Here is a 13,743-nt window from a genome sequence, read left to right on the forward strand (position 1 = left end):
CATTCAAAATTGCTGTCAGACTAATGCACAATCAATGCAAAAATTCAAATAACTTAATTCTGGCAAGAAGATGAAAAATACCTTTGTCAGCAAATCTATCAGCAGCATCTGTTCACTGAGCATTCACAAATATTCACAAAAGAGCAAAACAAACAATTATGTTCTTTCCTTAGTATATTAAAAGCAATATTTTATAATGAAGAGTTTGCACTCCTGTCAGAAGCACTATGGCACTTCCAGGTTGAAAGGATTAGCTGATGACATCAGTGTTGCCCTGGGAATGCCCACTTGGGGGCTCCTTTCATGTCCCCAGCAGGAGCTGGAGTGAAGGATGAGAGCTCAAGCCCACCCCACAGCAGCTCTTGGCTCTCAAACGTGGGCTTGCTGACCTCCTGCCCAACATTCCAACCATTTGAGCCACTGTGCTCCTAGAATGAAGAGTAAGCCATAGTTAACTATTGGCAGAAGCATAATGTTACACTGGCTTCCTTCTTTTCCAACAAAGTAACACTAAATGGCCACTGGAGTAACTCAGGGTTCCATGTGTAGCAAAGCTGGGGTGAGATTGGGGCTGACTGAGAGGCTTTGCTGGAGCCCTGCTGATTCGGCAGGGAAATGAGGAGCTCTGGCAGCCACTGCTGGTCTGGTAGTGGGGCATGGCCCTTGGGAGGGATCAAAAAGGAGGAGGAAGTCAACTGGGGGGGAGGAAAAAAACAGGAAGCTGGCAATTTTTGGATGTCGGGGGAGCAAGCAGGACGAAGAGAGAGAGAGAGTAGTTTGCTAGTTTTTTTTCGTTAAGAAGCCAGAGAGAGGGGGGGTTGTGTCCTCTTCTTTTTCTTCATTGCCAGCAAGCCGGGTGGAGAGGGGGGGAGTGGAGTATTTTATCATTTTTTCTTCATTGTGGGCAGGCTGGATGAAGAGAGGGAGAGAGGGTAGGTTGGGGAAATTTTACTTTTTTCCTTTGTTGGAGTAAGCTGGGTGGAGGAAGAGTGAGGGAAGAGTTTGACCGGGTTGAATGTATTTTTTTTAGTGGGGAAAAGTTGGAGATGGGGAATAGAATGGTTTCTGTAGAACCAGCTGGAAGAGGCAAAGGAGACAGAAAAGGGGAAGATTATGTGGAGTTAGGGCAGAGAGAGACAAGAGTGGAGAGAGTGGTCCCTGTGAGCTTCAGAGAGAGATTGATCACCAGCACTCCACACAAGCTGCTGTTACCAAGGGCTGATTACCATCGTCTTACACAAGTCACCGTTACCAGAGACTGATTACCATCATCTTATGCAAGCTGCTGTTACCAGGGACTGACTACCATCATCCACGCCAGCAGCTGTCATCAGGGACTGACTACCATCATCCCCTGTAAGTTGTTACTGCCTGGGATTGACCATCATCGCCTCACGTGAGTGGCTGCCGACTGTGACTGAGCATCACTGCACTACGTGCCCCTGTTAAGCAGAGGTGCCAAAGTGAGAGACCTATTTGGACCGGCAGCCAGGTCAAGAGGAGCCAGGAGGGCCCGGACTTCAGCAGTCCCTGTGGGGTGCTGCTACACATGGTTCTCCTCATGATTTTTAGTATTTATATGCAATGCAAGGAGAAGTCTGAGCTGATACATCAGTGACAAACAGAAGGTACACAGTTCTAGCAGTCCTATCAACTACAAGTAGTAGAGAGGCTTCAAAAGACTTAAATAGGTGTTGCAAAGCAGTTTGGGGATGGATGAGAAGGACCAGAATAAAAATAATAGTTGAGATAAATAACTATAAGTAGAATGGTCCACAAATCTGAGTGGAAGTTATTCATAAGGTCTGAGTGCACAGTTGGGTGTGCAGTATGTGCATAGCAGAAGGTGGTAGTTTCAAGAACTGATTGCAGGAAGTACCCTGTTGATGACTTCAGATCACGTTTAATATGGAGAGAGGAAATTAAAAGTCACAGCATATGGAGTTAGGTTGCAAACTGGGCAAGACCCAAACATTTCATGGTTACCTAGGTCAAAATTCCCTATTATTTTATCCTGTTGGAGGAGAAGTTAAAATATGTTTTTCTAATAAGTATATTTTCTGGGTTAGAACATTCAGCTTCTCTTTGAAAATGGAAGAAAGTATATACCTCTGAGCAGTTAGGAAATGTGAAGAGTAAATAAGTAAACAAACGCATATATACATAACTCTGATTGTCTAGAGTAGAGATTCAGGGGGACATTGGAGGCCATAGGAGAGGGGTGGGGTTTCAGCTATATTCCCAAGCCTTGCTCTAACTAAAATCTAGTGAAACACAGATTGCCTTGGGATATTGCCTATTAACACACAGGAATAATGTAAAATGGAAGGAAACCTTACCACTGAGCTTACCTTTTCGTGACTGAAGGAGAGCTGAAAGTATAAAAACAGTTCAAATAGCCTGGGAATTAGATTGTCCACAAGAGGTCTACTGTCATCACTGTACATGAGACTACTTTTGAACTATTTTTGGAAGCTTCAAATGAGGTAAATAGTAAGTACGTAGCTAGTTGCACATGGAGACCAATGCAGAGAAAATATGTAGCATCATTGTCTATTCTCAGTCATCCAGGTCATAGTTATTCCCAAAGATGCTTTTTACTTCCAGTTTTGAATAAAATCTGTCAGAATATATACATGAGAGAGAGGTTGTCATTTGTGAGAATTAAACTGAGAGTCAGTGATTCCCAAGACAGAGAAGTAAGTTACATAAACAGTCAACAAATCACTCATTCAACTTCAAGGCCATGAAATATACAACAAAGAGTCTGTTGAAATGTGGCTAAAAAGAAGGGGTGGATTTGAATGGTTGTGGATATCAGAGGGAATGTATAACCTCACTCAAACGGAAGACAATCAACTCTTTATCTGGCTTTATTCTAGTGGGCAATGAAGATTCTTACCTTTGTGCCGCCTTGTGTGTCTAAGTCTAAGAGATTTAACTGAGTTTAAGCCTAGCAGCCAAACCAAGCTATGCCAAATGTTTGGGAATTTCTATGAAAGTTTGCCAAGAAGCCTTAGTTGTCAGTGATATCATTCTTTGCCTCATCAGAATGTGTAAAGAGTTGTGCTGGGCCAAACACTTAACTAGCTCAGCAATCTATTCTTAGGATCTACATAGTTTCCTGCTCATATTCCCAAATAATCTGTATTGAGACCTTTTGTTCTTGAGATTAGAGAGTTGGCAATACAAACAGTGGCTATTGGTAATCTCATGTTCCACGATTTGATCTGTACAATGCATCAGTTGCAGCTGTATTTATGTCCTGCATCAGACTCAAACAGTTTTTAAATAATGAAGGCTGATTGGTAACTGAACCATTGTGGGGCCCACGCCTTGACTCCCAAGTGTGTGAATGAACCCATTTCCTGGCTATGGTACTGACTGTCAGTTTTGATGCCTTCCTCAGCTGCAATGTGTTTTAGTTTTTGTATTGTTGATTGTGATTGCTTCAATTTTATTGTAATATTTGTTGCTGTCCAGAGTTATTTGTTGAGACGGACAGCCATACAAATTAACTGATTAAATAAATACATGTTAAAGAATGCTGTGGGTTTTTGTAGCCTTTGCTAATATTCTGATCATATATCTTTGTAATTGTTTAGGGTTTTTTTATTGCCCTAGCTGCCTTTTAAGGATATATTTGAATAAGACTCAACATTAAGAAAACCAAGATCATGGCATCCAGCCCTCTCAATTCCTGGCAAATAGATGGGGAAGAAATGGAGGTAGTGACAGATTTTATTTTCCTGGGCTCCAAGATCACCGCAGATAGGGACTGCAGCCAAGAAATTAAAAGACGCTTGCTCCTGGGGAGGAAAGCCATAGCAAATCTAGACAGCATACTAAAAAGCAGAGACATCACCCTGTCAACAAAAGTACGTATAGTCAAGGCTATGGTCTTCCCAGTTGCAATGTATGGCAGTGAAAGTTGGACCATAAGAAAAGCTGAGCACCAAAGAATTGAGGCCTTTGAACTATGGTGCTGGAGAAGACTCTTGCGAGTCCCATGGACTGCAAGGCTTTCAAACCGGTCAGTCCTAGAGGAGATCAACCTCTTTAGAAGGCCAGATCCTAAAGTTGAAACTCAAATACTTTGTCCACCTAATGAGAAGGAAGGACTCGCTGGAGAAGAGCTTAATGCTGGGAAAGTTTGAGGGCAATAGAAGAAGGGGACAACAGAGAATGAGGTGGCTGGATGGAGTCACTGAAGCAGTAGGTGTGAGCTTAAATGGACTCCAGAAGATGGTAGAGGAAGGGAAGGCCTGAAGGAATGTTGTCCATGGGGTCACGATGGGTCGGACACAACTTTGCAACTAACAACAAGAACAAATGAATAAGAGCTGTGCAAATGATTGAAAAGCTCTGTTGAGTATATTGCATAGAGTGCCGCAGTGGCTGCATATTCAGCCATATCTTCATCAAAGATTTCAAGGTGAGATGTGTAAAATGCCAGTATCCAATAGAGAATATCATACTGTTTCCGAAACAAAAATGGAACTATATTAAATAAAAGTACATAGCAATTCCTCACAGTATTGCTCCAAATTTACTCCTTTTGGCCACCTGTACAAAATGCTTTTTGTTTTATTTCTTTAATATTCTTTCTATTCAAGCAACGTATGGTTCACTAGCCATCATTGATCAACTGCATAATAAGTGGCCTACAATTCATTTCTTTATCTAGTTTTGACTATAGGTGCTGAAAATCAGATATTTCTATCACCTCAAGGTAAAAAATTTTTAAAATTTGTGATACAAATTCCTAATTTACAGTTAAGAAACAATCCAAAGAATAAAACATTCCAGTTTGCCCTATCACCTTGCCCATTACAGCCTACAGCCGTTTCCTCATTAAGTACTAACAAAAGCTTTAGTAGAGGTTGTCTGCTTAGACTTCCTATCATCTCTAAATATTAGCTCTTTGCTTGAGTCTGTTGGGAATTGGGATCTATTGATTTTGTGAAGGCCACTGTTTCCCTAGACATATAAATAAGTATAACATAAGAATGTCCTAATCTGCAGTACATTATTACAATTATTTTGATCTAAAGTGAAAGTAATTTAAGTGATTAAGACATCTTGGTTTTGTTTGTATTTATTTGTGTTTGTATACATACATACATACATATATACATACATTTTTTAAAAATATACAAACTCTGCAGTCTTACTCAGTTCTAATCTTATATAGATTTCAGATGAATTATATTACTGCCTGCCAAGTTATGTATTTGAAGAACCCAGTTCAAACCAATTTGGGAGATTATATTACTATGATTAATTTTACAGTCAGCCAGATGTTCTGACTAGATTTGGCATTTTTATCCACTTACTGAGTCCTTCCCAAAGACCTGAGATAGACAATTGTGGATACTGTGTGTTGTGTTAGAGATATCATTGCAGGCTCTAAGCCAGACATGTCAAACACAAGGCCTGGGGGCCAGATCCGGCCCATGAAGTGGTTTCATGCGGCCCACGAAGCCATCCTGGAAACAGTGAGGGAATGGCCCCCACTGCCTTGGCCCTGGCCTAGAGACCCTCCTCCTGCCAGAGACCCTCAGATCTGTCCCACTCCTGCCCATAGGCACCCTTGATGTGAACGATGTAGAGCTGGCCATGCCCACCCAGTAGGCCATACGCACTTTAGCCACGCCCACCCAGTAGGCCACACCCACCCAGGCCACACCCACCTGGCCCCCTGAGGGCAACCGCAATGCTGATGCGGCCCTCAATGAAATTGAGTTTGACACCCCTGCTCTAAGCTGTTCTGAGTAAAGGTGCCATTTGTAATTGACTGAAGATGATTTTGTCAATGCTAATGGTGTACAAGTGGAGTTCCAGAAGTTTTTGAGTTTTCACCCTATTACTAATGGTGCTACCTTTGCTTTATTTTGCCACAGTTCTATTTCTATTTGCGGATCTTTGTATTATCTTCTTGGTTCTTTCTCTTCTCTTCTGCTGTCTCCAGGGGCTGCCACATTCACTATCCACCTTTTTTTGACTTTCTTATCAACATTTGTTACTGGGGTGTAATGTGGCAGGTGCCTGTCTGTTTGAATTCTAAAGTCTCAGAGCACTTTAGCATCTTCATTTTCTATGACTTGAATGAATGAACCTTTATTGCCAACTTGTACAACTTGTATACATTGAGATTGGCTGAACCTCTTCTTCTATTTTATGGTCCCACTAGTTCTTGCTGTCAGACAAATGGTATTTCTTGCAGATCTTCCAATGCATCATAGTTGCTATTTTGTCATGCCATTTTTTGGTAGTCAGTCTGTGCAGTGTTCTTGCAGCAACTAACCAGGTTGTCCACTGTTTCTTCAGCTTCTTTGCAGAAGTGGCTGTCTATCTGCCTTCTCAATTCTGGCTTTGTATGCATTTGTTTTTAGGTTTTGGTTTTTTGTGCAGCCAGAATTAGCCACTCTGTCTCTTTCTTCAATTTTCCCGCTCTTAACCATTTCCAGGTCTTGTTATTATCTGGTTTGTCTGTTATTTTTAATGTACTGGCCACGTAATACTTTATCTCCCCATGTCTCTTTTCTGTTCTTCATTTGGTCTTTCTTGTAGGCCAATGTGGTCTCTTCAGTATTCAGTAGGCTTTCCTGGTAGCTTTAGTGCATCTTCTTTACTGCGCTTCAGATATTCTTCCAATACCCTCTTTTTTTTCTTCAACTGTCTTGTGTTGTTCCATGCCCACATATTTTCCTTGGTAAGTAGAGATTGTCAACATAGCTGTAAGGATGAAGTGCATGATTCATTGTCATTATTTTTCTGGTCTTCCTATCCAGGGCTTTTAGTTCTGCTGGAGTGCAGTCCACTATTCCAGCTGTGTACTTAAAGACTGGAATTGCCAGGTGTTAATTGCCTTTATGTATTTTCTCCACTGAGTTTGGACTTTAAAATCTTCACTCTCTTGATGTATTCACTTCTAACCTTTATCTTGACTTCAGTATACTTGATGTTGTCAGCTTGAAGTGATTGTCTTCATCCAGACTTTTGATGTTATTATTTGTAGTGATTGTCGTCATCCAGACTTTTGATGTTATTACCATAGAGCATCTTGACTCATTTAGTTTTTCACTATTTTTCCCCATTTGTTTTACAGAAATTTCCTTATTTTTAGTATCTTCTTTCATCTCTTATCTCAATTTTACAAATCTTTCATCCATTTTTTTCAAAAGCTTCCCATTTATCTTCCACCTGTTCAAATAATATATGAAGAATATCTGATGTAAATATTTTTTCTAGCAGTTGCTTTAGTGACCCCCCCTCCTGCATTTTCTTTGTTTTTGCACTTTTTTAGTAACTCTCCATAACTTCAAGTCATAGCACACAAAATATCTCCATGGCAATGAAACATCACAGTCTAATTCATTACCATATCTTTTGTTATGTAAAGTCCACCAATTAGGTGCATCTGTAATGGCAAGCATTCCCATAAAGGACTGATCTCTTTAACTGGTTTAGTGCAAATTAAAATTAAACCAAAGCATTTTTGTTAAAAGAAAATGATAAATATTTAAAAAAAAATAAAACAGAGACTCTCCCCTTATCTATTTTAAATTTTCTTAAATCTTCTCTTTCTTACTCTTTTTGCAAAAGATTCCTGAATCTTTAAATCAAAGTTTCTCTTTTTGGTTTGTTTTTTTGTAAATTTTCTGCAAGGAATTTTATCTTTGCTGCAAAGGAAATCTCTCTATATCTGTAAATTAATTATTTCCCAACATGATAAAGAAAGGAGGCTTAATGTCCTTATAGATTAGACTGCAGTTAGGAGTATAGATAGTATCTCAGGACCTCTGGCAACTCAACTCCTGAAATGACTCCAAAAACTCCTGTTTCTGCAGTTTATCCCCAGGCACCAGTGTCTGGGGTGCAAGTAGTTTATCTCATGATTTCCCTTTGATCCAGGAAAATTATGCCTTCCTGAATCTGCCTTTCAGCCAGTATTCTCAGCTGTGGTGTCTCTCTGCTCCTTTGGAGACGTTACCCTGCTAGAGTTCCCCACTGAAAACTCAATTTGGAGATTTTACAAATGTATTTTGCACAAAATTATTGTTTGTGATTTTTCTTAGTATATTATTTGGGTTCATTGTTAAAAATATTGAGATAATAATGGACAAACAAAACACAGTCTCTAATATTTCAGTTCACTATATTGTATTGTATTATCTCTACCTGGCAGCAATTCTTTCTTTTTGTGATTTAATACAATAATGTTTAACTAAATGCTGCCTCATACATTAATTAAACAATATAAAATCAGATGAGGCTGAATGATTTTACAGAAGCATCCCCCTGGAATTTCTTTTACTGATTCAATTATTAGCATTTCAAAGCTCCTGATTCACTTTTTGCTCCATAGGAGTTTTCTCTGTATATTAATCCTCTTGATTGCTGTGCACCCGCCTATTCATCTGCTGGCAACAGTGATGATGTTTCCTAAAGTAGGGATGGAAAAAATGTTTGCTGTTTCAAAATGGCTTGTGAATCTAGCTTACGTGGTGGTTCACTGAATATAGATTAGTATAAATATAATTTTCCAATACATTGTGGCTATGTGGGTTTTTTCACCTTATAACCGAAGTACAAACAACTACTTTCATCCCAGCCATTCTAAGATTTAGGTTGAAGTTTTTACAGTAAGACAGGGGTCTTCAAACTTGGCCCTTTTATGACTTGTGAACTTCAACTCCCAGAATTCCTCAGCCAGGCATGCTGGCTGAGGAATTCTGAGAGTTGAAGTCCACAAGTCATAAAAGGGCCAAGTTTGAAGATTCCTGCAGTAAGATGTTATGACAAGGCACTACTAACTCAGTTTTACACATTTTGGGGGGGAAGGGGCTGATGCTATTTATTCATATAATCCTAAATAGTTCAATAGAAATATGAAATCATATTGTTGATGGGAGCTTGCCCCACTTTTCCATTTTAACATACAACTGCAAGTGTCAATAGAATACACCAACCTCGTGAGTCTTTGGAGAAGGGCGGGATATAAATGGAATTAAAATAAAATAAATAAATAAATAAATATTTGTACTGCAGCTCCCAGATTTATTACTCAGAATGTGGAGTAGGAATTATAATTGATTTTAAATGTCTGGATTGAAGAAAGCTAAAGTTCAATGTAGCTTCAAACTTGGGGAACTGTTTTTAGAGAAGGAGGGAGGGAGGGAGGGAGGGAGGGAGGGAGGAAGGAAGGAAGGAAGGAAGGAAGGAAGGAAGGAAGGAAGGAAGGAAGGAAGGAAGGAAAACATAATCTCAAAGTGCAGAAAAAAGTTTGCCTGTTTCATACACCACTTAAACTAGAATATGAATTTAATAATCCCTCTAAGGCAAAGGTGGGCAATTAATTTTCCCAAAGGCCACATAAGAAACCAGACTGTTGTGGAGGGCTGCCACTGTTCTGCTGCCACTGTTTCACTGATGCCCTGTCCTCTCCACTGCCCAACCCCTGATGCTGTCAATGCCCTGGGCCTGACTGCCCAGGTCTGCTCTAAAGTTTCACAGAAGACTTTATAAATAAACATAAAATGCCAACTCTGTAATACCTTAATAGTAGCTTCTTTTATCTTTGCTGATAATTAACAGGTAGTTTGACTTATCTGCTAAGCACTTTGTTGCTTTACTGATTAATTAGTATTTATTTTTCCAAATTGTCCATAAATTGTGATTTATATTATAGGGTAAGAATATGTTAAGAGGCTGGCCCCTAACCTACACATCAACAATGGGCAACTGGGGCTCCCAGCCATAGTATTCCTGAGCTCACTTTTTTCATCCCTTAGTCCCTGAGTTTTATATTAACAGCATTATCTTGATTTTCATAAAACGATGAAACCATATACCTAGTTGGCCCAATGGTATTGATCTAAGGATTGTAATACTTCACTACAAAGGGATCTTATCCTTTTGATCTTGCTGTATTTTCACATTATTGTGCTGCATGCATTCAGCTCATAAAACTGTATTATTTTTATTTATAATACAGTTTTGAGGCTTTTTTGTAGTCAAGGAATTTGGGGCTTTGTCTTCATTCCTCATTTTATACCAGTGATAGTAGGTTCAAGGGCAATTGTTTATATTTCAAAAGCAATCTGAATGAAATAATAACAGATGGGAGTGTTCCTCCTAAGAACCTTATTGTGCCAAATATTGTCATCACAGCTGGTTCTGAACTGCCTAGATTTCAAGAGCCAGGTTGGGTCTTGGTGCTTAGGTTTAAATAGCACACAGCTGGCGCTGGCAGGACCATCCCAGGAGGATTCTGCTGTTGTGTTCTGCTGTTGTACTAGCAAAGGTAAAGAAACAAATACTGTAAGAGGCTACACGAAAGAGAGAGCCGTGCATATTAATGACTTGAAATATGCTCAAGCAGCGGAAGAAAATAAATGATAAATGATAGTTGATACTGGAAAAAAAGGTTACTTGCTAAAATATTTGAAGGTCAATGGAAAGATAGTTAATGCAAGGAAATTGCTTTTTTTGAATCTTTATTAAAAACAGAATATGTTTTTAATGGCATGTGAAAATGCTAAATGCTATATCAGAATATTTAGATCCTTCTTTTCAGTTTGCCTCTAAGGCATTTTATTTATGAAGCCTAGAATCTCTCATCCTGTTAACAGGAGTCATTGACAGGAGTCAATGTCTTCATCTTAGCTTTGTGATTAATATACCGTGTTTCCCCGAAAATAAGACCCACCCCATAAATAAGCCCAAGCCTGATTTTTTTGGGTGGGCCTAATACTGTATAAGCCCTACCCCCAGTGCTTTTTTTGTAAAAGAAAAAGGTGCTGGAACTCACACGTCATACAACCCGCCTTGCCTACCCTACAAGGTTCCATCCAAAAAAGGTGCCGGAACTCCATTCTGAGCGTTCTATGAGAAAAAAAGCCCTGCCTACCCCAAAGATAAGCCCGAGGGGTGGGCATGGCCAACACAAGGAGGATTCTGCTGTTGCTGCTGCTGTTGGGCCAGCCTGGGCCATGCCCCGCTGCTGCCTCCCAAGCTCCACCTTCGCCTGCTGCCCAGGATTTTTATGTGCATCAGCTGGCTTGGGAAGCAGGGCAGGCATGGCCCAGGCCAGCCCAGCCCAGCAGCAGCAGCAACACAACAGCAGAATCCTCCTGGGATGGTCCTGCCAGCGCCAGCTGTGTGCTATTTAAACCTAAGCACCAAGACCCAAGCCTCGGAGTGGTAAGGAGGCGGAGGCTCCATGCAGGGATGGTGGCTGCAATGGGGCAGGCCAGGTAACGAGCGAAGTGCTCCACTGCTGTTTCCCCCTCAGAGCTGCAACCTCGAAGCAGTCTACTTTAAGCCCGCTGAGGCTCTGGTCTAGGCACTTAAGAGTTAAATAGCACACAGCTGGCACCAACAAAGCCATCCCCGGGGCATTCTGCTATTGCTTGTGGTGGCGGCAGCACTGGCGTAACTTGCCACGTGGCATCCTGCCATAAGCAGCCGAAGTGGGGTGGCGCGACAGACGTCAGGGCGTAGAAGGCCTGGCTGCTGCGGTCCTGCAGTAAGTGGGTGTGGTGCACATGGGGCAGCTCTCCCCCACCTGGCTCGCCTTGTGGCGGCGATGGCACCGGGCTCCTAGTGGATGTTGTTGTCAGTGCCGCCGCCATGAGGCAAGGCAGGTGTCGAGAAAAAAAATAAAGACACCTCTTGAAAATAAGACCTACTGCCTCTTTTGGAAGCAAAAATAATATAAGACCAGGTCTTATTTTCAGGGAAACATGGTAATATTGTTTTTCTGCCTTTAGGAACTGAACATAGTGTGAATAAAAGATACTGGCAGGATTGTATTGTTGTTCATTTTGTGTTCTTTTGTAAGAATTCCAGGGTTCCCTTTTGTCAACAACAAAGAATAAATATGGTAGAGAGCTTCCAGATTGAGGAATTCTGCCCTCCCATTCAAAAGACAGATTATTTATATTTCCTTCTAACAAGTCAATCGAATTAGGGGAAAAAAGGTGGAAGAAAAGCTGGGAAAACACGAGATTACAAATGCAATACAGGTAGTACTTGAGCTACAAATGTAATGGAGCCTGCCAGTTACATTCAAAACCCAAGGATTCGTAAGAGTGAATTGTGTAACTTGACTGCGATCACTCCCTTTTCACCCACACATTTGCTAATCGAATGTGCGGGTGGTTAAGTGCCCAAGAGGTATCTCAGGTTGGGGAATGGCGGGCAGCCTCGATGAGTCTCCTCCAAAGGCTTCCAGGCTTGCCCTGGAAAAGCATTTATATGCTTTTGGGACAGCAAAATCGTGTTGCTTCATTGCAAATGCTTTTCGTGCACAGACTGAAAGCTTCTGGGTGCCCTGATCTTGTGGGACTTCAGGCACCCACTTTTTGCAAAGCAGATGGGTGCCTGGAGTCGCACAAGATCATGGCTCCCAGAAGCTTTCGGCCTCTGGCCAAAAAGTGCTACAAAGAGCCCCATAAAGCATGAGGAGGCTTTTCTCAATTAAAAAGGAGGACAGAAGGGATGCATGCTCCCCTCTGGGTCTCCATTTTCATAGGCAAAGTGCTTGAAGAAAAAAGGCCTGGAGGGATGTGTGCAACTCTCTGGGCCTCTGTTCTCATCAGCAAAGGCCTCAAGCACTTTGCTGGTGAAAATGGAGCACTGGAGAGGTGCGCACGTCCCTTCAGGCCTCTGTTCTCATCGGAGAGGCCTCAAGCTCTTTGCTGATGAAAACAAGAGCCCTGGAGAGCCTTTTGCTGATGAGAATGGAGGCCCAGAGGGATGCACACAGTCGTCCGGGCCTCTGGTCTAGTCAGCAAAGTGCTTGAGGAAAGGGTTTTGCTGACGTAAACTGAGTCCTGGATTGTGTCCTTCCTGGCCTCTGTTCTCATCATGAAAGGCTTTTTGCAAAGACGGCAAAAGACTTTACAAATGGAGGGAAGGCTTCAATGTTTCAGACCTTCATTCGGTTTTTGTCACAGATCTTGTCCAGGCCTCCATTTGCAGGCCTGGACTTTTAAGGTAAACAATGCCTTAGAGTCACTTGAAAAGCCCATACGTCGAAAATTTGACAGCGAGTTCAGTGTGCAAAATCTCATGCTACTGATCTCGCATGATCTTGTGGTAAATTAGGTCTCCATTTTCTGCAAATGCACCAACGGCCTGAAGCACTGAAAAGGTCAAGAAACGGAAGGGTCCCTGGATCTTCACAAGGTGAATATTCACTGGCCTAGTGCCTGTAGAGACCCAGCCGGAGGAGGGGGTGGTGGTGGAGAGAATAGGCAGGCTGAATGTTGCAGAGCTCTGTGGGCGTTGGTGTGAACGACTGCCATGGTGCTGCAACATTCATAATTTTGGGACTGCATTGTACTTGGGGGTTAGGTCGTAACTTTGAATGGTCATTAACTGAACTGTCATAACTCAAGAGATTACCTGTATGCTGTATCTCACCAGCTTTGGATATTTTTAATTGAAGAAATGGTACTACATAATAAGTCTTTTGAAGACACTCCCTTGATCACCTTTCATTTTAAATAAGAGGATGATTTTGCAGCCTTCCTTCAGGTGTATGGATATAGTGGCTGGGAATTCTGGAAGTTCCAGCCTCCATCACATAGGGCAGATGAGGGTGAATATTAAGAAGTATTATAAACAGCCACTTTTGAATGAGATGGAAAGGGGCAATTAATTATAAAATGGGAGCTACAATGTCAAGGTCTATCCCTGTCCCTTATCTCTGAAGTAATTTTAAGACTATGA

This window comes from Vipera ursinii, assembly GCF_947247035.1.
Source record: "Vipera ursinii genome assembly, chromosome: 6".
NCBI classification, from domain to species: domain Eukaryota; kingdom Metazoa; phylum Chordata; class Lepidosauria; order Squamata; family Viperidae; genus Vipera; species Vipera ursinii.